Raw genomic sequence first — 21082 nt, 5'->3', positions numbered from 1 at the left:
TTGTCTCTTTGCTTAGCTCACTTCTTCATGTCTTCAAATTTCAGTGGTTTGTTCATGTCACACTGACAGTCACACACAATCTTAACCAATGTACACAGTCTGAGCTGAAAGGAGCCATGATTAGTTCACCTTTCGAGTTTTCTGGTTTTTGAGTCGTTCGTTCATCACTTGACAGAATGTAAAGAGAGGTGACTCAAACCAAGGACTCGAAAAATGAATGAATCAAATCTCTTTTCTGCTCTAAATGCATACGATTGGCTTCTGTCTTTCACATGATGAGCGACTCCGACCGAGGACTCGAGAGATCAAAATCAAATCGAATCAAATCCTTTTCCAGCTCTAAATGCATATGATTGGCACAACCCAGGCTCATTCTGAAAACGTAGTCTTGTGGACATTTCTAGAGACTACAAAATACGTCTCAGGAAGTACATATGGCTGCATTTAATTTTTTTTAAGCAAACACTACTGGGCAGTCTGATGCTGTTCCCTTTCACGCTTACCGGCTGACCGCTTACCTCCGTGTGGAGGGCTTTTCCGCTGCAACCAGTTTGTCTAGTCAGCTCATCGAGCACGTCGGCAGACTTGAGATGCAGAGAGGACACACAGCGGCCTCTCGTGGATTCGCGAAAACAAAAACTGCAAAAATGCGTACCTCCTGGGACGTATTTCGCAGTCTCTAGAAATATCCACGGAACTATGTTTTCAGTATTAGCCAGGGTTGGATTGGCTTCTGCCTTTCACGTGTTAAATGAACGACTCAACCGAAGACTCGAGAAATTAACAGATCAAATCTTTTTCCTGCTCCAAATGCATATGATTGGCTAGGCTTTAGTCTTTTACATGATGAACGAACGACTCAAAACTGATAGAGGACTCGAGAGATGAACGGATCAAATGAAACAAACCCGATAGAGGACTCGAGAGATGAATGGATCAAATTTCTTTCCGACTCTAAACGCATATGATTGGCTTCTACCTTTCCATGATGAACGACTCAAAAGACTTGAAAAATGAACGATATCACCTGCACAAATGTGTGCACACGCAGATGAACAAATCACTCCCTGAAAGGACTCATAGTTCCCGAGTCATATTGAAGATTCGGTTAAAATAAAAGACCCATCACTAACAGTTATTTTATGTGCTCATCCTGATGTTTAGAACAGTGTATGAGCAGCTTGCTTTTGTCAACACAGGCTCAATGTGAAAATGTTACCCTATTTAAATTTCTGGAGAGCATGAATTATGTAGCCAGAGCCTTAAACTGAACGTTACGGGCGGTATGGCACTTCCAACAGCTTCTGTTTCTTTTCGCGCTACAAGCTGACCACTTACCTCTATGAGGATGACATATCTGCTATTACCAGTTTGCCCAGTAGCTTTCCGGGTATGTCGGCAGACTTAAGACACAGAGAGGAGTTGATCATGATGATGAGGTTCAGGTCTGGCAAAGAACAGTTCCAGAAAGCAGGTAAAACAAAACAAAAATAAAATAAACATGTAAATTACAAGGTGAGAACATGTGTCTGAAAATGTGGTAAAAATCAGGCAGCCATGAAGGTTTTTCTTTCTGCATTGTTTTTAAGAAACACTGTCGGTTGGGTTTAGGAAAGGGGGTGATCAGGTCAATCTGTGCTTTTGAAAACACTATCAGTTGGGTTTATGGAAGGGTGTGTGTGTGTGGGGAGGGGGGGAGGGGGTTGTCGGTCGGTCAGTCAGCACTTCTCATGATTACTTTACTCTTTTGGGTGAATCATTTCCCTGAATCACTGCAAATGTCATTTGTACAGTAAAAACATCTCATTTATTGGTCTAAACTACCTCCTTCTGGAATTTACTGCAGCATCAAAGCTGAATGTATCTGAGGAATGAACTTCAGAAAGTGTGGAGTGGGATGTATGGAAGAAGTTTTACTTCAGGAGAGATGGGGTTGTTGCAGGGGGACATGTGTTCTTCATTTAGCAGGATGAGCAAAATGAGGGAATGTAAAAGAGTGAGACAAAGCAGTGAACACTGGCTGTCTTTGATTTGAGCGAATGTGTTTTAAGCTCAGGATATCGCAGCCTTGATCTTGGAGACCATTCAAGCTACATTTAGGACAGTGCTGGATTACGGTGATGTAGAATATCAGTGACATGTGTTTATGGTACAATGCTTATTGTACAGGTCATGATTGATGATGGTGTTGAGTAACTGAGGGGAATTTTGAGCCTGGTCATCTGATAGGATGTAGACAAACCATAAGGAGCTCAAGAAAAGCTAGGATCAGTGGGTCTAATTTGGACTTGAAATACATCCAAACTCATATACAGTATGACATGACGTGCAGAGAGACCTCAGACTGTCAGATATTAGGCTCCAAAACATGTTTGTTCTGGTTTTGATAACAAACAGAAGATCTCCGTGAAGTGTTTAACCACGCTTTTCTCTCATCTTGAGCCCCTCTGGATTTCCACATCTATCTACACCACTTCTTGGCCAAAAGATAAACAAATAATCTTTCTTTCGGTCTCTCTGTCTTCTATATTTTCATCCAGCTTATTTATTGTGTCCTTTTGTCTTTTCCCTGTGCGTATATTTGGTCTTAAGACTTTCTTTTTTGGCAGCCATTTTTTTAATGTTGTTTCACATTCATCTTTGTTGAGTTGGAGCCAAGTAGATTTGAGTAAATATTCCTCCAGCTCCCCATCACTTCTTTTGGCTTTTCCTCTGTTTTTCAGTAGCAGTAAAGGGTGCTTTCAATACCCAGGTCCTTGAGGATTGAGTCTGACCGCAGACCTTTTTATCTCCAGTTGCCTCCAGACTCCAGCTGCATCTTATTGATTCGCTGCAATAGAAATTTTTTCATGAAATGCTTTTTTTTTGATGAAATAAAAGTGCGCTTAAGTGTACTTATACTTCTTAATACACTTAAGTGCACTTTTAAAATTTTTACTTTGGAATGATGCTAAATTAAGTCATTTTATTTAGCAATGTGCTTTAAACTTGACATACTGACACACATGTGGAGTATTTGATTAGAATTTGACTACTGTATATTCATCATTAAATGCACTACATTTATGTAATTTGTGTACCTTTGTGTTGCAATGTGTAATAACAAACACAATTAAGCCTTTTATGATGCAACACGAAAGGAATATATTATAGACTGGAATTAAGACTATTTGAAAGTATGTGATAAAATAAACAAGAAAACAGTCATTTATTGAAATATTACTTTAACAGAAATAATTTTCAATGCAAAAACTGTTTTAAAATGTAAATTATTCCTGAAATACATAGCTGAAGTTCTCACAATTCTATAGAAATGCCACAGCGGACATGAACCACCAACTATTCCGGCATATGTTTTACACAGCGGATATTTAATTCAGATTACAAAACCAGAGAATATTTGTTTTCAGGTGTTGATGGTTTGTTTAAAAGTAGAGGTTTCAAGCTTTATGTGGATATATTTTTATGTCTGTGAGGCTAAAAGTATTTGCTGAGCATAACTCTAATAACGAACCATAACACATGTCTGGGCCATGCCCCTCCTCCAGAATATTGTCATTCTATATAAATCAGTGATTGGGTCCTTTACTAGATGGTGAGGCTTCCTTAGCTAGCATTGCTGTATTGACCATTAGATTTCCTTCAAATAATCAAAACTATATGAGTGATGTATTTTGTGTATTTACAGTAGAGTTTTGTTCGTGTCTTATTCATGCAGAATTAGCCTAAATATGTTGGAAAGACACAAATTGCATCCTGTTATCTTCAGCTGGTGAAAAGATCTTTTGTTAAAACTTCCTAAGAGAATTCAAAAAACAAAAAACTGATCACTTCTGTTCCTCATTCAAAGAGTCTTAAAAACAAAACATACAAATTTCAGTGCACCCACCACCAGCTATCTACAGCATCACACCATAATATTACAAACAGAAAACATTTGTTTCAGCAATAAGTGTTGTGATGAAGAAAATGTGACTCTCTGACGTCTATTGGAGTTCTACATTTGCAGTAATACATTTGCTGTGTTGTTTATGTATGTAAGAGCTGCACTGCTGATGAAAGTGGAGATGGTACTGAACACACAAGCACATCCATTAATACAACCCCATGCTGACCTCTTGTCTCCAACGTGCGGCTTCTTCCAGGAAAAACACACAAATTTAATTTTATCAGCTTAAACTTGTTCCAAAAGGCCATCCGTTAGACTCAGTGAATGCGCTGCGAATGATGGTCTCTGATAAAGTCTGGTCTGCAGACTCCCCCAAACACATTCAGTCACTGCTTGATCACTGCATATATAATATTTAAGGCAATCCGTCCAATTTCATTGCTGCTATAACCTAAAATAGCCCTGCAGCATAGAGTGTGCTTTTCTTTCTAAGTACAGCTGTACCAAGGAATTTCTTAAAAAAAAAAGTTTTTTTTTCATCAAGCCTTTGACAATCTGAGAATATTTTTTAACATATTTATCGTTCTCATAAGAGGTGATTTGGTTTAGTTAATATTAAGGTATTTACAAGCACAAACAAATAATAAAAATACATTTATTACAGTTTTATTCATCTTTCATTTTAACAAGCTCAATATTAGATTAAAAAATGGATTAGTAAATGTTAAATAAATGCTTTTAAAAGTATCGTTTGATCCTAATTCATATTAGTAAGAATGTTAACTAATGAAGCCTTATTGTAAAGAGTGGCCTTATTCATACACTCACTGGTCAATTTATTAGGGACAACTGCTCATTCAATGTAAATTTCAAATCAGCCAATCACAAGGCAGTAACTCAATGCATTTAGACATGTAGACATGGTCAAGACATGGTCTGCTGCAGTTCAAATCAAGAATCAGGATGAGGAAGAAAAGTGACTTTGAACATGGCATAGTTGTTGGTGCCAGACAGGCTGGTTTGACTAATCATTTCAGCAACTGCTGATCTACTGGGATTTATCACGCACAATAATCTCTAGGGTTTACAGAGAATGTTCCAAAAAAGAGAAAATATCCAGTCAGTGGCAGTTCTGTGGGTGCAAATGCCTTGTTGATGCCAGAGGTCAAAGGAGAATGGCCAGACTGGCTCGAGCTGATAGAAAGGCTACAGTAACTCAAATAACCACTTGTTACAACTGAGGTATGCAGAAAAGCATCTCTGAATGCACAACATGTCTAACCTTGAGGCGGACGGGCTACAGCAGCAGAAGACCACACCGGGTGTCACTCCTGTCAGCTAAAAACAGGAAACTGAGGCTTCAATTCGTACAATTTGTACGAGTCTTGATTTCTGCTGCAACACTCGGATGGTAGGGTCATAAATTGGCATCAACAACATGAAAGCAAGGATCTATCCTGCCTTGTATCGCCTTGTATCAACGATTCAGGCTGGTGGTGTTGGTGTAATGGTGTGGGGAATATTTTCTTGGTACACTTCGGACCCATTAGTACAAACTAAGCATCTTATTACAGCCCACCTAATTATTGTTGCTAACTGTGTCCATTCCTTTATGACCACACTTCAAGCAGGATAACACAATATGACATAAAGCATGAATCATCAAAGACTGGTTTCTTGAATATGAAAATGAGTTCACTGTACTCAAATGGCCTCCACAGTCCCCAGATCGTAATCCAATAGAACTAGGAAATCTGCAGCATGTCAATATAGACCAAAATCTCTGAGGAAAATTTTAGTACCTTGTTGAATCTATGCTACAAAGGATTAAGGCAGTGAAGGCAAAAGGGGGTCCAACCTATTACTAGTAGGGTATACCTAATAAAGTGGCCAGCGAGTGTAAATCTTTCATTCTTCTTCATTTTTTAGATTTAAAAATGGTCGGATATACATAAATGTGTTGACATGAATGCATATTTAAACAAAATCATGTCCTTTTTTATAAAATAATTTAAATCAATTGATATGTACTACTTTTTTACATTCAGGCAGTCGTGAGCATATACTGTAAATGCCTATGGTTATTTAGTTTGTTGAATTATGAATATTATTATAAGACTTAGCTCAAGCAGCCAGAAGTGTCACACAAGTATGTTAACACATTTGGGAAAAATCAGCCTAAATCAACTTAATCTGGAGGAATCTTTCTGGTATTATTTTCTGTGTTCCTATATTTATTTTTGTTAAAATGCACATTTGTTCACATTGTTTTGAACACGTTTTGTTGATGAAGTATTGTAGACGATATTTAAACTGTAATCACTTTTCATTTCCTCAGTAATCTCACCAACCTGAATGTGGGATTAGTTCCTATTTTTCTAATCACTCAGTTTACTTAAGAAATCTTTTTAAACTCTGTGATTGGTTGTAACCCGATTACTTGATTACTGGTTACTGGAGATGCCATTATTCTTGACTGAATTGAGTTTGAGAAATAATTTATTGAAATGTTGTTCCACAGTGACATCTGTGCTTCATTAAAACCAGACTGTAGATGAAATGGACTAAATATACAAATAAAAAAAGAACAGCCGTTAACCATTTACATTTAAATATATACACTTTGTTAAAGATTATCACGTGCTATAAATATAAATAACTAATGTTAGTGTTATGGTGATGTTAATATTAAGTGACATACATTTTACTGTATACTGGAATTTAAACATGAACAGCTGTTCTCTGTTTTTCCAATCACATGTGCCCCATCAGTGGTTTTCTATTCCTTAATGATTCAGTGTTTTTGAACAAATCGGTTGAGTCAATTATTTCATAAGCTATTTATGAAACCAGTGCAAAAATTAATTGTATATTTTCTTTTGAAAGCTCTCTTGGGCCCTGTTTACACTGATACTAGTACCCTAGCATTTCACCTAGCATTTCTGAACAAACTCTGTCCACACTACATCACTGAAAACGAACATCACGTGACCACACACACTCTGGCATGCACTGCAGCGTATGCACATGTCTGAACTCCAGGCAGTCAGCGGGGGCTTTGAGCATGCCTCAAGCATCTTCAAAGATTGCGCCCGATTTTATCTCACTAGAACTGTTAAACGTGATATTTAATTCACCTTGTCTCTATGTAATGTTCTCTTTAATCTATTGTTCTCAAGTAACGTGTTTTGGCTGAGCGCAGAGATAAGTTAATACATGAATTCATGTAACCATTAATTTAGGTAACCAAAACTGATTCTACATATTGACTGACTGCTTGCCTTTATTTCCTATATTGTATACATTTATTGTATGTTAAACTTTTATAATGGCCATTATTGATTATTAAAACTGATATTCAGCAAAAGAGACAGGGTGTGTCTCATATTTTTTGAAGAAAATGAAAGAAAAAAGTAATGTTATAGGCTCCGTTTTGTTATAAATAGGCATACAGTGAAGATGACGGTCATATAAATATGTTGCTACATGATGCCTAAACATTTTTAGTGTCTGTTAGTTAATATCAAAATAAAAATAGGCAGGTCCTTATATTATGCTTACATTTTATTTTAAGAGTGAAACAACATAGCCAGTAAGATGCGAATGACGTTAAATAGCACACTGTTTTTACCCAACGTGTCCTCTGGAGTTTGTTTTCCATATCAAACTTGCGAAGTCTGAACTTAAGGACAGGATGCAAGTCTAAAATTTGTGCATTTAGTATTGAGGAAAAACCCATAATTAGATCGGTGAATGTCTGCAGCCATGCCTCCATTTTGAGATGTCTCCATTTTTCCCCATCCACTCTGACATGGAGCAGCGTTTAAAAAAGAAAACGGCCTCTTCAGCGTTTTCAAAAAGCTATGTTTTCAGGGCTCAAAAACTCCAGGGTAGTGTGGATGGAAGATGTAACAGTTGCAAAACTTACACGTTTTAAAATTAAAATGTGTTAATGTAAATGGGGTCTTGAACTGTACAGATTATCATTCCCTCAACATTTATTTAGAATTGACATAAAAGCTGAAACACATTTAACCTGTTAACTGTCATACCCAACTTGAGTATGCCCGCAAAGGTAATGTCAAAATGTCTTTGTAATCATCATCAACTCCCTGAGATTACTTGCTGTTCAACTGAAACTTGTCAAAACATGTTTAAAACAGCATATAATATTGTGTGAAAAAAAGAGTGATGAATTTTATTGTTTTAAGCAGTTTTTATCACTTTCTTTTTTGGGACTGAAAAAGCTGTTTCACAGCCTGAAAAGCAGTTTCCTGCATAATGCAGAATGACAAGTTTTTCAAACTCCGTCAGATCACTTGCTTTTCACTTGAAACTGGTGTTTTATTGAGACTTTAAAGTTACTTTCACCCAAACAATTATATGAAATATTAGGTCACTAGGTGATATTTTTGGACATTTGATTATCCTTAAAGGACACCTAGTAATTTCAATTAAACTAAATAATTATACACTTTCAATTACATTCAAATTTTTCTATTATATTCTCAATATATTGAATGAATACTAGAAAATATAATTAGCTTGAATATTTTAAATTTAAACTAAAGTTTAAGTGGTTGTAAGTGTGTTTGTTTGGTTTTTATGAAAGCCCCTTCTGTTTTTGATTATTATTTTTTTTTCAAATTATTGCCACCATGTATTATTTCCTGCAAAACAGTGGTCAAATATTTTCCAATGATACATAATTTGTAAATATGTTAGATCCGATTAAGTATATATTATTATATTATACATAGTTGCAACCGTTTCCTTTCTCTGTCCATGTTAAAATGGTTGACCTCGGCTAACAAAAGTTCCTAAAACATTGATCATCTGTTTATGTACACCTGGCTCTTAAATGATAATTTAGCTGTCGGTCGTATGCTGCTGTAATGAGATTATGTCCTTTGACCGTGGCTCAGTGCCCGGTCAAAGCATGTGTCGAGTTACACACACTGTGCACTGCATAATTGGGTTACCTGCAGTCACTTGATAAGGCAGCGGTCTGAACTCCTCTGCACGAGTAACATGACATCCTCCTGTTTATCTTCTTTCTAAAAGACTTAGTGGAGTTGATGGCTGATCACTGTGTCATTTTGCCTTTAATATAAATCTCAGCCTCTGATGGAATTTGTGTCATGCTATTTTATTATCAAGTATTAACGAGAGCCTCACAACTTAAAATGGGTGAATGGACAGATTTTATGATTTAAACAGGACCTGTAATGCAAAATTCACTTTAACAGGGACTTTGATTACTTGTGTTTTGCAACAATGTGTGAATTTAGCCAGTCTCTAATGGTAAAAAATTATTTGTATTTTTTTCTCCAGAGACTGCTTGACATTCTCCCCTTGTACTGTACACGTCATCGGAGGGAGAAAATGGTGAGGATTTCTCCCTCATTATCTTAGACAGTTCTGAGTAAGGCCTGGTTAATACTTCTGCGTCGACGGATCGGCGTGACCCACGGCGCAAGACTCGCTCATTGTCGTGCATTTATACTTCTGCGTGCTGATACTGTTGCTCTGCAATAACACTTCAGAATCGCTAGCTGGCAATAGATGTTTATGTTCCTCTGTGTCAAGTTTCTTCACTGTTGTTTAGTTTTTCTGAACACTACCTTAATGTACAAGTGGCTTCAAACTCGCTCATTTTGAGGCGGAAACCGGCAGACGTGCAACAACTGTAAGCAAAAGGTAAACACAAAACAACAGTTTCCATCTAGAGCTCCTTCATGGAACTCAACACTTGTAAACACTCACTCCAATGGGCTCGCGCGGCTCTCACCTTCGCCCACACTTGTCAGCCCTACCAAGCTGACCAATCACAGAGCTTGCGCTATGCATCGTTGCGACGTGTAGTTACATTTTTTGAGAGGTGAGCATCAGCGTCTCCCAGGTCCGGATTAAGAATTCAGAGACCCCTGGGCACAATGTCTTGTAGGCCCCCAAAGCCGCACCCTATAATTAATCTCTAATGTATTGCCCACATTTTAAAATAAACAATATACAATACATATATTTCTAGTCTACAAAGATTTAACTTATTTTTAAAGCATTAAAGGTACACTTTGAAAAAAAACAAAAAACAAATACAGCTAGTTAAAATTGATGGATTTTAAGAAACTTGTTCAAGTTTATATTAAGGGATATTTTTTAATGTATAACTTATATAAAAGTATAATGTATATGATTTGAACATAACATCTCTCCAATCCCATTCTATGAATCTAAGTCCTCCATAATACACACATATTAATGATTCCTACTTGTCTTCCTCGTGATGAAGAGTAGGAAAAATCTGATAAGTAGTGAGGGAAAAAAGAAGTGTTCATCAGATGCTGGATTTAATCGATCGCTCCAAAAGATATTGCCCCACACTTTACGAGCTACACCACTTACGCTGCTATCTGTTACGCTCATTAGTTATGTTGTCTCTGTCAATGACATGTGCAGAAATCGTTTAACTAGCTTATTCAAACAAGGTGTGCTATTTGCACTTAGCCTAAACAAACACTCCAAAATCAGCATTTTCCCCCCTTGCAGAGGCCCCAAGTGCGCAGGCGCATAATGCCTGTGGTTATTCCGGCCCTGGCACCACCAATGGCCACAGTGAGGGCTATGCATTCACTCGTAGACTGCACCGGAGCATACGTGTGTGCTTGACGCAGAAGTATAAATCAGCCTTAAGAAGCAGCCGTCCACCATTAGAGCCATACCTAGCAAAGTTTTCGATTTTTAGACTGCACAAATTTCGAGTTTTAGACTGCACAAATGAATAGTGGTCTCCAAAGAGCAGGCACGTGCACAGGTAGGGCTCAATGATCTTTTGACTCTTGGATAAAACCCAATCGGATACCAATCCCCCATATCCTATACTCACTCCCCAACCATCCTACCTCGCTCCCCACGCTCTTCACTTGGCGATCGTTGCCCACCACTTCTCCCCCGGGTCATCAGTTTGAGCACATGCCACTCCAAAGTTATCTGCACGGCCTCGCCATAGAGTAATATCTTCTCAGCCACTTCTTTTGGCATTTTTAGTTACTCTATAAATATACAACAAAGGCTCATTCTGAAAATGTGGTTCTATATGCTATTTCTGGAGATCGCATACAATGTAGCCAGAGCTATGTATGACTGCATTTCATCTTTAAAATGAATGCTTTAGGGCGGTATGGCGCCCTTTCTTTTTCTTGTTTACCATCTGACCGCTTACCTCCATATGGACAGCTTTTCTGCTGTTACCAGTTTGTCCAGCAGCTCGACATGTACATCGGCGGAGTAGACCACGACAATCGGAATCAAGTTCAAGAAAGCAGGCAAGACAAAAATAAAAGCTTAAAAATAAAAAATACAAGTAAATTACAGGATACGAATGCATTAAAATCTGAAAACATGGTACTGTAAAAATCAAAGGGCTTTTCTTTTTGTGGATGGCTTTAAACAATGTGGGTGGGTTTAGGGAAGGGGGTGGGGAAGTCAATTGGTGCTTTTTAAAACATTATCGGTTGGGTTTAGGAGAGGGGTAGAGTGGGGGGGATCAGTCGGTTGGTCAGTCAGTAAGTCAGTCAGTCGACAGCGGCCTCTGGTGGATTTATGTGAGAACAGCAGAAGCGAATACCATTCTCGCGAGAAAAAATTAATCTGAAAAAGCATACACAGTGGCCTTTGATGGATTCACGAAAACAGAAACTGCAAAAAACTTACCTCATAGGAAATATTTTGCTCTTTCCAGAAATGTGTATAGGGGTACGTATTTAGAATGAGCCTGTATTGCAAATATAATGTTTGTCCTGCCTCTATGCTGACACACAGGTGATCCACCAGCTTTTTTTAAATTGAAAAATCAGAATTTAAAGCAACAGTCACCAAAATGGCGCAATTTGGATCAAAACATAAAAAGAGCAGTTTGAAAGAAAATATAAAATTATAAAAAATGATTTGTGACTTATTTTGAGCAGTAAAAAACATACTCTAGAGACATCAGAGACTTATCTTGTTAAAAGGGGCATAATATGTCTTATTTAAGACGATTGTCAAACAACATAGCATGAAATACATTTATTGACCCAAAGACAGCCTTTTTTTTCTCAGTGTGTTCACATCATTGTGTGATAAGCATTGACCGTGAAGGACAGGAAGAAACCCACAGCTTTACTTCTTAAATCACTTTGGTGGAATAAACCAATGTTTTGCCGTATTGGGCTTGCTGTCCTGTGGGAGAAGAAATAATGCTGTGCAATGTTTTCTTTTTTCTTTATCAGTCATGGCAATTTCTAGAGTGAATCTCGGATTTACACAATAACAAAACCATGCAATATCCTTCAAAATGTTCTCTTCTGTATAAAGGGAAATGAGAACAATATTGACACAATTGATATGGCCATCTACAGGATAGAGTAGGCAGAGACTGTGTCAGTTTATTTATTTTCTTATTGTAAGAGCTGCTTTGGTACACACAAGAAGTAACAGAGCTATAGTTTTCCTTTTTGTGGTCAAAGGATAGACATATTAAAGAAAACAGACACGGGCTTACAGTGACCACAAGACAACAAGCAAACCTTTTACAGAACCTCTACAGAAAAGTACAGATGCCATTGAAAATGTAATGAGCAACTACATAACATTACTACATAAAGTTAGCCACATAGAGAGAAAAAGTTGTTCATATATTTGATGCTGAAATTATGAAGTTCTAATATTTTACAGCTTTGATTATATGTACCCAAGAAAGTGCCCTTACAATAGTTTGCTAGTTTTTGTAACTAGATTCTGACTACCTTATATACTTTTGATTAGTGTTTGTGTTAGAATATCAAAAGGTATGTCTATAATTGAAACACTGAAACATTTAAAATTCTACTGTGCAGAAAAATTTACACTGGGTAATGGAATGCCATTTTTACTTTGATTATTAACGCTCTCTTATTACAGTTACGCCTGTTTCACACCGCAAGCGTCAGCGGCGCGTGAGCAGAGCGCGCACAGCGCGTATGGAGAGCAGAAGCAGCATTCAGACGTTTGCCTTTCACACCAGCTGCGTCTGCAGCGCGCAGCTTTTTGGCAGCTGCTGCAGAGATCCATCTATCTCTGTCTGTTCTATCTAGTTACCTATGTGTCTCTCTAATATACAAATACACTTTTTAAACTTTTTATCTGCACCAAGACTCGCGGCGACTTCCTCCTATGCTGTTTCTTTAACTTCCAAGTCTTTATTTTACTAATTTTATAGATCAAATAGTACTGTATGCTTCTCAAGCTCTATGAGGAGTGTCTACAGTCAAAAGACAATCACCTGTGATATCATGTCATTTGTTTTTTGATTGTCAGGTTGTTGTAGGCCTATAGTTATAATAATATTTATACAATATAGGAGTTATAATGATATTTATACATGATCAAACGTTCGAGGTTACAGAAGTAACCCTTTGTTCCCCGAGGAGGGGAACGGAAGTGCTATTAAGTGGATTTGATCTTTGTGAAAATCCACGAAATGGGGGATTCGGATCAGAAGCCGCTTGTCTGGAGAGTATTGAATGGGCCAATAAAAGAAATGAATTGGCAGCGTAAGCTTGCACAGGTGTGCTGCATTGCCAATTATCCCAGCATATAAGCACACCTGGAGCGAGCAAACGCCATCCTTTTAAGCTGAAGAGACTTTCAAACAGCTAAGGGACAGTCATATAGCAGAGTATAGCACTTCCGTTCCCCTCCTCGGGGAACGAAGGGTTACTTCTGTAACCTCGAACGTTCCCCTTCGGTTGGGGAACTTCAGTGCTATTAAGTGGATTTGATCTTTGTGAAAATCCACGAAATGGGAGAACTATGGAAAGTGCCATACTGACTGCACCTTACCAACTACCCCGATGAGGGGATAGTCAAGCAAGCGTGACGCACCCACATCATGGGAGGCGCGGTCCTCCAATGTGTCCCTGGCCCTAATTTATCCTACTTTAACAGAAGTCTTACGGATTTAGATATATTTTTTGGGAAGTCGTGAGCATCTAGATAATTCTAGGAAAATACGACAACGTTGGGAAGTGTGCAATCCCGATAGGGAGGACGCTGCGGAGGCCATCCGTTACCCAAGGGGGGATAGATGGCAGAATTTACATATTGACTAGCCTTAAAAAAGGGGGAGTACGCATAGCAAAAGAGTGGTTAGCGGAGAGGGAAGACAGGGGTCAGCCCAGGGGGAAGACTTAACCGTGGCGGAATAAGCATATGGGATCGCCTAGTGGGGATCACGCATAGCAGGCACCTATACCCAAAACGCGGGCTGACCAGCTGGCAGACCTACAACATAGTGGGCCAGCAAGTGACTCCTCTGCTGAGTCAGTGCTGGGGGCCACGGAGGAATCTGCAGGGCTCACCTGACGGGGAACTTTACTGACAGATAAAAAGGCGCAAGTATCTCCGTGTTAGGAAAATGGCGCAGCAAGCGTGTCTCAACACCCTACCGATTTGTTTCCTCAATCACCAAAGGGTTACCTAATACCCTTGAGGAAACCGGCTCCACTCGCAGATTGTAAAACCTTGCAAATGTGTTGGGTGTCGCCCAGCCCGCAGCTCTACAGATGTCTGTTAAAGAGGCGCCGCGTGCACGCGCCCAAGAGGATGCAACGCTCCGAGTGGAGTGTGCACGCACTCCCGGGGGACACGGTTGACCTCGACTCGAATAAGCGAGTGAAATGGCATCCATAATCCAGTGTGATAATCTTTGTTTCGATACGGCACTTCCCTGCTGCCGACCGCCATAAAAGACAAAGAGCTGCTCAGATGATCTAAAATTCTGAGTACGGTCCACATAAATGCGCAGAGCGCGAACTGGACAAAGTAAAGAAAGGGCTGGGGCTGGGTCTGCCTCCTCCGGGGGCAGCGCTTGCAGGTTCACTACCTGATCTCTAAAGGGGGTGGAAGGAACCTTGGGCACATTACCCAGGCGGGGTCTCAGGATGATGTGAGAGTAATCCGGCCCGAATTCCAGGCACTGACCGAAAATGCCTCCAGGTCCCCGACCCTCTTGATGGAGGCCAACGCGACCAGCAGAGCTGTCTTCAGGGACAGAAATCTTAGAGATACTGATTCGAGTGGCTCAAAGGGATCTGCTCGCAAACTCATGAGAACGAGGGCGAGATCCCAAGAGGGCAGGAGAGGGGGGCGAGATGGATTAATTTGCCTAGCACCCCTAAGGAACCGGATGATGAGGTTATGCTTTCCCACGGTGCCGACAGCTACCGCGTTATGATAAGCGAAGATGGCGGCTACGTAAACCTTGAGAGTGGAGGGCGACAGCCTGCTGTCCAACTTCTCTTGAAGGAAAGAGAGCACAACACTAATCTGGCAGTTTCGGGGGTCTTCTCTGCGAGAGACGCACCATTCAGTGAATAGACTCCACTTCAGGGTGTAGGCGCGCCTCGTGGAGGGGGCTCTGGCCTAAGTAATGGTATTAACCACTGCAGTCGGTAGGTTAACTAAGTCTTCTTCGCGTCTAAGGACCACACGTGGAGGTTCCAAAGATTGGGGCGAGGGTGCCAGATGGTGCCCTGTCCCTGAGAGAGTAGGTCCTCTCTCAAAGGGATCCGCCAGGGGAGGGCCGTCGCGAGGAGTGAGAGCTCTGATATCCAGGGGAAGCAAACAGATCGATCTGGGCCTCCCTGAATCGCGCCCATATCAGCTGAACAGACTCGGGGTGGAGTCTCCATTCTCCAGGGCGTAACAGCTGTCGTGAGAGCGCATCGGCTGCACGATTGAGTGTGCCTGGAACGTGAATGGCGCGCAGCGATTTCAGCCGCGGGTGACTCCAGAGGAGCAGACGGTGGGCGAGCTGAGACATGCGGCGAGAGCGCATACCCCCCATGCGGTTGATATACGCCGCCGCTGCCGTACTGTCCGTCCTGACCAGCACGTGTTGCCGCTCCAGCACCGGTAAAAAGCGGTGGAGAGCGAGGAACACTGCCAGCAGCTCTAGGCGATTGATATGCCAATGCAACTGGGCACCCTTCCACAGGTCCGCAGCTGCATACCCGCGACACACGGCCCCCCCAACCCGTGTTGGAAGCATCTGTTGAAACAACAACATGGCTGGACGCCTGTCCTAAAGGCACACCAGCCTGTAGGAACGAGGGGGTCGCAGTAACAGAGACCCGGTGTGTGCCCGCGTGCCATGTGCGTCTTGGGACCCGATCGTGAAGCCAGTGCTGCAGTGGTCTCATATGGAGCAATCCGAGCGGCGTGACGGCGGCTGCGGATGCCATATGCCCCAGGAGCCTATGAAAGAACTTCAGTGGGACCACTAGTTTGCTATCGAGCTCTCTCAGACAGTTCTTCTGTCTGAAATACGCGTCCTTTAGGTCTATGGCTGCAAACCAATCCCGAGGAGGAACGCATTGGAGAATGCGCCTCTGCGTGAGCATTCTGAACGGCAGCTTTTGCAGACAGCGGTTCAAAACGCGCAGATCTAGGATTGGTCGTGACCCACCGCTCTTTTTGGGTACGATGAAGTATGGGCTGTAAAACCCACTCTCCATCTCGGCTGGAGGAACTGGCTAGATTGCACCCTTCGCCAGGAGGGCAGCAATATCCTCTCGCAAGACAGGGACGGACAGGGGGTTGACCCTGGAGAAATACACTCCCGTGAACTTGGGGGGCCGTTTCGCGAACTGAATCGCGTAACTGAGTCTGATTGTGCGTATGAGCCACCGCGAGGGGCTGGTCCGCGCTAACCAGTCAGGCAGAGCCCTCGCTAATGGAGTCATCGCTACAATTGCTGACGTACCAGCAGTGGGGCAGCGCGTAGTGGGTGTGCTGATCCAGGAAGCACGAGGGTCCCGCGGAAGAGCTGGAGGAGAGCGATTCGCTCTGGCTCCGCACCCTGACTCCGGAGAGGGTGCTGGAGGGCTAAGGGAAGGGAGACCATCCCCCCAGCGCAAAGATTGACCGCGATAGCACGCTCCACTGACGGGATCGCCTCATACCCCCTGGCAGCTCCGCCGTCAAGGGCGGTAAGGGCGGAGGGACAAGCAGCACGGGCAGAGAAAGGTGCCCTCCAAGACTGCATGAGCCTACTGTGCACTTCCGGGAAGAAGGGGACGAAAGGCTTCGAAAGCTTTGCCTTCTGGTCCTCTACGTAGCACCCATCTAGTCGGTCCGGCCGCGGAGCTGGGGGATGAACCAGCTCCAACCCCACGGCCGAAGCAGCCCGGGAAAGCACGGCTAACATGTCCGCTTCAGGATCCGATTTAATGGCGCTTACCTGCCCGGAGGGGGCGAGCGAGTCCGGATCTTCGTTGGACAGTGAAAGCCCACCCTCCGATGCCGCGGAGGACATCTGATCTCCGGTGTCAGCGAGCGTGAGAGCTATCATCTGGTTAGACGGATCACTCCCACTGCCCGAAGCTTGGATGGAGCGCCGTGAGGGGCGAGAGGTCCGCGAGCTCGTGGGCGGCGGATTATCTCCCACTGAAACCTTCAGATCTGCCCGAGCGCCCGCTGCTTTTTTAGAACAGGAGGCAACTGGGCTGGCTCGCTCTCTTACGAAAGTTAGCCGCGATCTTATCTGTGCAACGGTCATGGCATCGCAATGACAACATGAACTGCCCGCGAGCACCGCATTAACATGCTGGACCCCCAAATATGCAATGCAGTGATCATGTCCATCATCCGGAGCCAGGAAACCCCCGCATCCAGAAGTGCACAGTCGGAGCGCCATCCTGAAAAGGACGTGCTGCACGACTGTGTTGCTCTTTTAGGAAAGTTGCAACAATACGCACCACTCTGGAGGACCGGACCCAAAGAACCGCAGGCAAGGGAGAACCCAGCTCGACCGTCTGCCGCCGCGAAAACCCACTCTGGACCGGGAGACACTCGTTCACTCTGAAGTGCTGAATAGCAAGAGGAACCCTCATCAATAATTGGCAATGCAGCACACCTGCGCAAGCTTACGCTGCCAATTTATTTCATTCATTGGCCCGTTCAATACTCTCCAGACAAGTGGCTTCTGATCCCCATGAATGCCCCATTTCGTGGATTTTTACAAAGATCAAATCCACTTAATAGCACTGATGTTCCCCAGGGGAACTAGTGTTACTTTCTCCGTTTCAGTGATGTCTAGCGGCAGAATAACAGCTCGTTAATTCATGCTTGTGCAGAGGATGAGACGGAGAAAAGTAATTAATGTATGCACTTCTTTTACTTATTTTCGTGTTGTCAGGTTCACAGTGCAAACAGCTCCCAGTGGGAATAACTTGAGTGAACATAAAACAAATCCGAATAAAACTTTCTTCCTCTGCTTGAGCTGCACAGCACACACGAGCTCACATCATCCAGCATGCATGTCGAACTACACTACCCACAATACACTTTACTATGGACTACAACTCCCCTAAATATTTTATTTCCCCTCCTGAAACACTAGCGTGCAACTTAAGCAAAACTGATACTAAAATTGTTTTACATTTAGTTTTGTAGTTCTGGCCTAAATAAATGTTTGTTGCCGTTTTTAATTGTTTAAGTTCATTTGATTGACTATATATAAATCAGTTATATTGACTATATAAAAATCAGCTGCTCATGCTCTGCTCACGGTCTGCTCACTCGCTGTTGACGCTTGCAGTGTCCAGTGAGTTTATAACCCCTATAAGTGAAGTTTCATAAACTAATTTCGAGAGGAGCACGTGATATGATTGTGCACCGCTGGCCACTCATCCGTAATCAGTAATAATCCAATCAGAATGATCCTAGCTTAGTATAAATGGATCACTTTCTCCTCATTGCACTATCTTCATTTTGGAAGAATGCTTCCCGCTACAAACGCTCCAGCATTTAAACTACGCTTCAGCATCATTCAACCTTCTGGCATGGAAGAACAAACAAACAATCAACAACAACAACTTCTCCAACCAGAACCCCGCTCTCCCCAAAACTCCAGCAGCTGCCTCGCCAGCAATCGAGCCAGAATCCCCGCAAGAAGCCGGCATATCAACTCTTCCATCTTCTACTTCATCTGCCCTTCACTACACAAGCCACAACTTCGTCTAAACTTATGACGCCGGCGATTCAAGCCACCGGAGAGAAGCCGAACTCACAGATCTTCTAACGTTAACGGTCCACTTTCGGTAACGTGCATGCTTTAAAGGGAAGTCTGGCGAGATCAGCGTGAATAGAACGCTTTAAATGAAGAACTCACCTCTCAGCCTCCCGCTGGTCAGCAGATCCATAACATTCTGACAGCTGAAATAGTTCGAAGGCAAATGACCAGGCAATCTAATCCATAAACATTATTCCATAACACCTTCATTCGTCGATATACATCCATGAAAAGGTGCACTGATATCCAAACCAGCTTGCTGGTGAGAGTGGAGTCATACTTTCACGCATAAACATTGTAGCGATCTGATCTACAAAATGGCCGCCGGCCTTTGCACTCAGAACTCTTGACCGTGACTCCAAGGAGCCAATAGCTTAAAGGGGAAGTATCACCATCCAATGAGCTTTCCAAAACTGGAGACGGTCCCGCCTTCTCTCCCGACAAATTCATGAATGGACTGCGTGCAGAGACGTTGATTCCGGCCAAATAATCATGTTGAGATTACAGACATGTTACTTATCATGGATGGAGTAAAGCCATGATAAACATTACATTCACACAGTTCCTATTAAGTGGCTACATCGTTTTTAAGTTTGATGTAGGCAGTTGATATATTTACATTTTATTAATAATTATATATACATATATTTAAAAAAAAAAAAAAAAAAAAAAATTTCTGAAATGAGTATTACCCAGCAAGTGATAGACAACCTACACATCAAGCAGTAACCCCTTTTGTATCACGCCAATTGTGACTCTCATATCAATACACCTGAATGTCAGTCAGTTTATAATGACAGTAAGAAAACAATTTCCTGCTCGACTGCAACAAACAAGAGGAGGACATTTCTGGCCATGGAGTAGCTTTTCATACTTATATTTTTTGTTAAATACATTTGAGTTTTAAAAACTTATATATCAGTAAGGGGTTTAAACTCCACTCCATCATCATCTCACCAGCTCTCCAAGAGGTTTCCTGGACTTCCAGCATAGAAATGCCCCATACGCTCAGTTCTCCTTCTAATTACCACCCTGCAGGAGGACAAATGCCCACTTCTACAACCCTGGCACATTGTGACATTAAGTATTGGAACATGCATTAACAAAGGCGCTTCCATTCACAATCATCCATACACTTATGAAGACTCCTCCCACGAATATCAGCCAATACAATTAATCATGTCTGCTGTACATGTGCCATGTTGCTAAGATTTCATTTCTAATTCTCTCTTGTTTTCCATTTTAGAGTTCAAGACTGCCAGCTCCTGAAACTGCCCTCATCCAACCCATCACACTCTTCATCCAATCCTAATGCATTAACACTTTTCGCAAAGATACTTTCTGCCTATACAGCCCACACCCTTGATATCATATTCACATGTCCCCCCCCCCCCATTTACTCTTCATATCACTATTGACAATATTTAGCACTCATAACGCTCCAATGCTGACTATCATTTGTACTTCCGCTATAGCAAAGTCGCTCCGCCGAGCCTCATCCTCCTTCTGCACAACCCCACAGCCCCTCCCCCCCCCCCCCCCCCCCCCCCCCCCCCCGCGGGCTTGTTCCCATTTATAGACGACACAACTGCCCTGTCACACGATTCTGATTTAAGAGATGCTTATAGCAGTTCTTTGCTCCACAGGTTTCCCCCAGATCAAATCCCAGTCACTCTTACACAGGATGTCTCCGGAGTATCATAAGGTGTTGGGGGCTGATAAGTCAATATAGAGGAGTTTGAGGGCTTAAAGTATTAGAAAGTCTTAGATTCCTTTACAAGGTAATACATTTATTGTTGTACAAGGTATCATCGTTTGCTAAAGTTTGACTGTATTCAAGCCGTGAATATCAGGATACTAGGTAGTTACGTAATCAGTAAAATTCTACTAAGGTTTGACAGCTTGCCGCTGGTTTACTGCAACACTATCAGTCTGCAGCTCTATAGGTGACAACCTGTCGAATCGGCTAGATTTTAATATACATATGTCTGTATTCGAATGTTTAGTTGGATTCATTTGTTACATTTTTAGTAAATATTCCGTAAGATAAATCTCGCCAGCTTTTTTGATTGAAAATGGTGATAAGGTCTTTAAATGTG

This window comes from Danio rerio, chromosome 12 (genome assembly GCF_049306965.1).
Source record: "Danio rerio strain Tuebingen ecotype United States chromosome 12, GRCz12tu, whole genome shotgun sequence".
Classification (NCBI taxonomy): domain Eukaryota; kingdom Metazoa; phylum Chordata; class Actinopteri; order Cypriniformes; family Danionidae; genus Danio; species Danio rerio.
The sequence above is the reverse complement of the archived record's forward strand: the minus strand, read 5'-3'. Positions refer to the sequence as shown.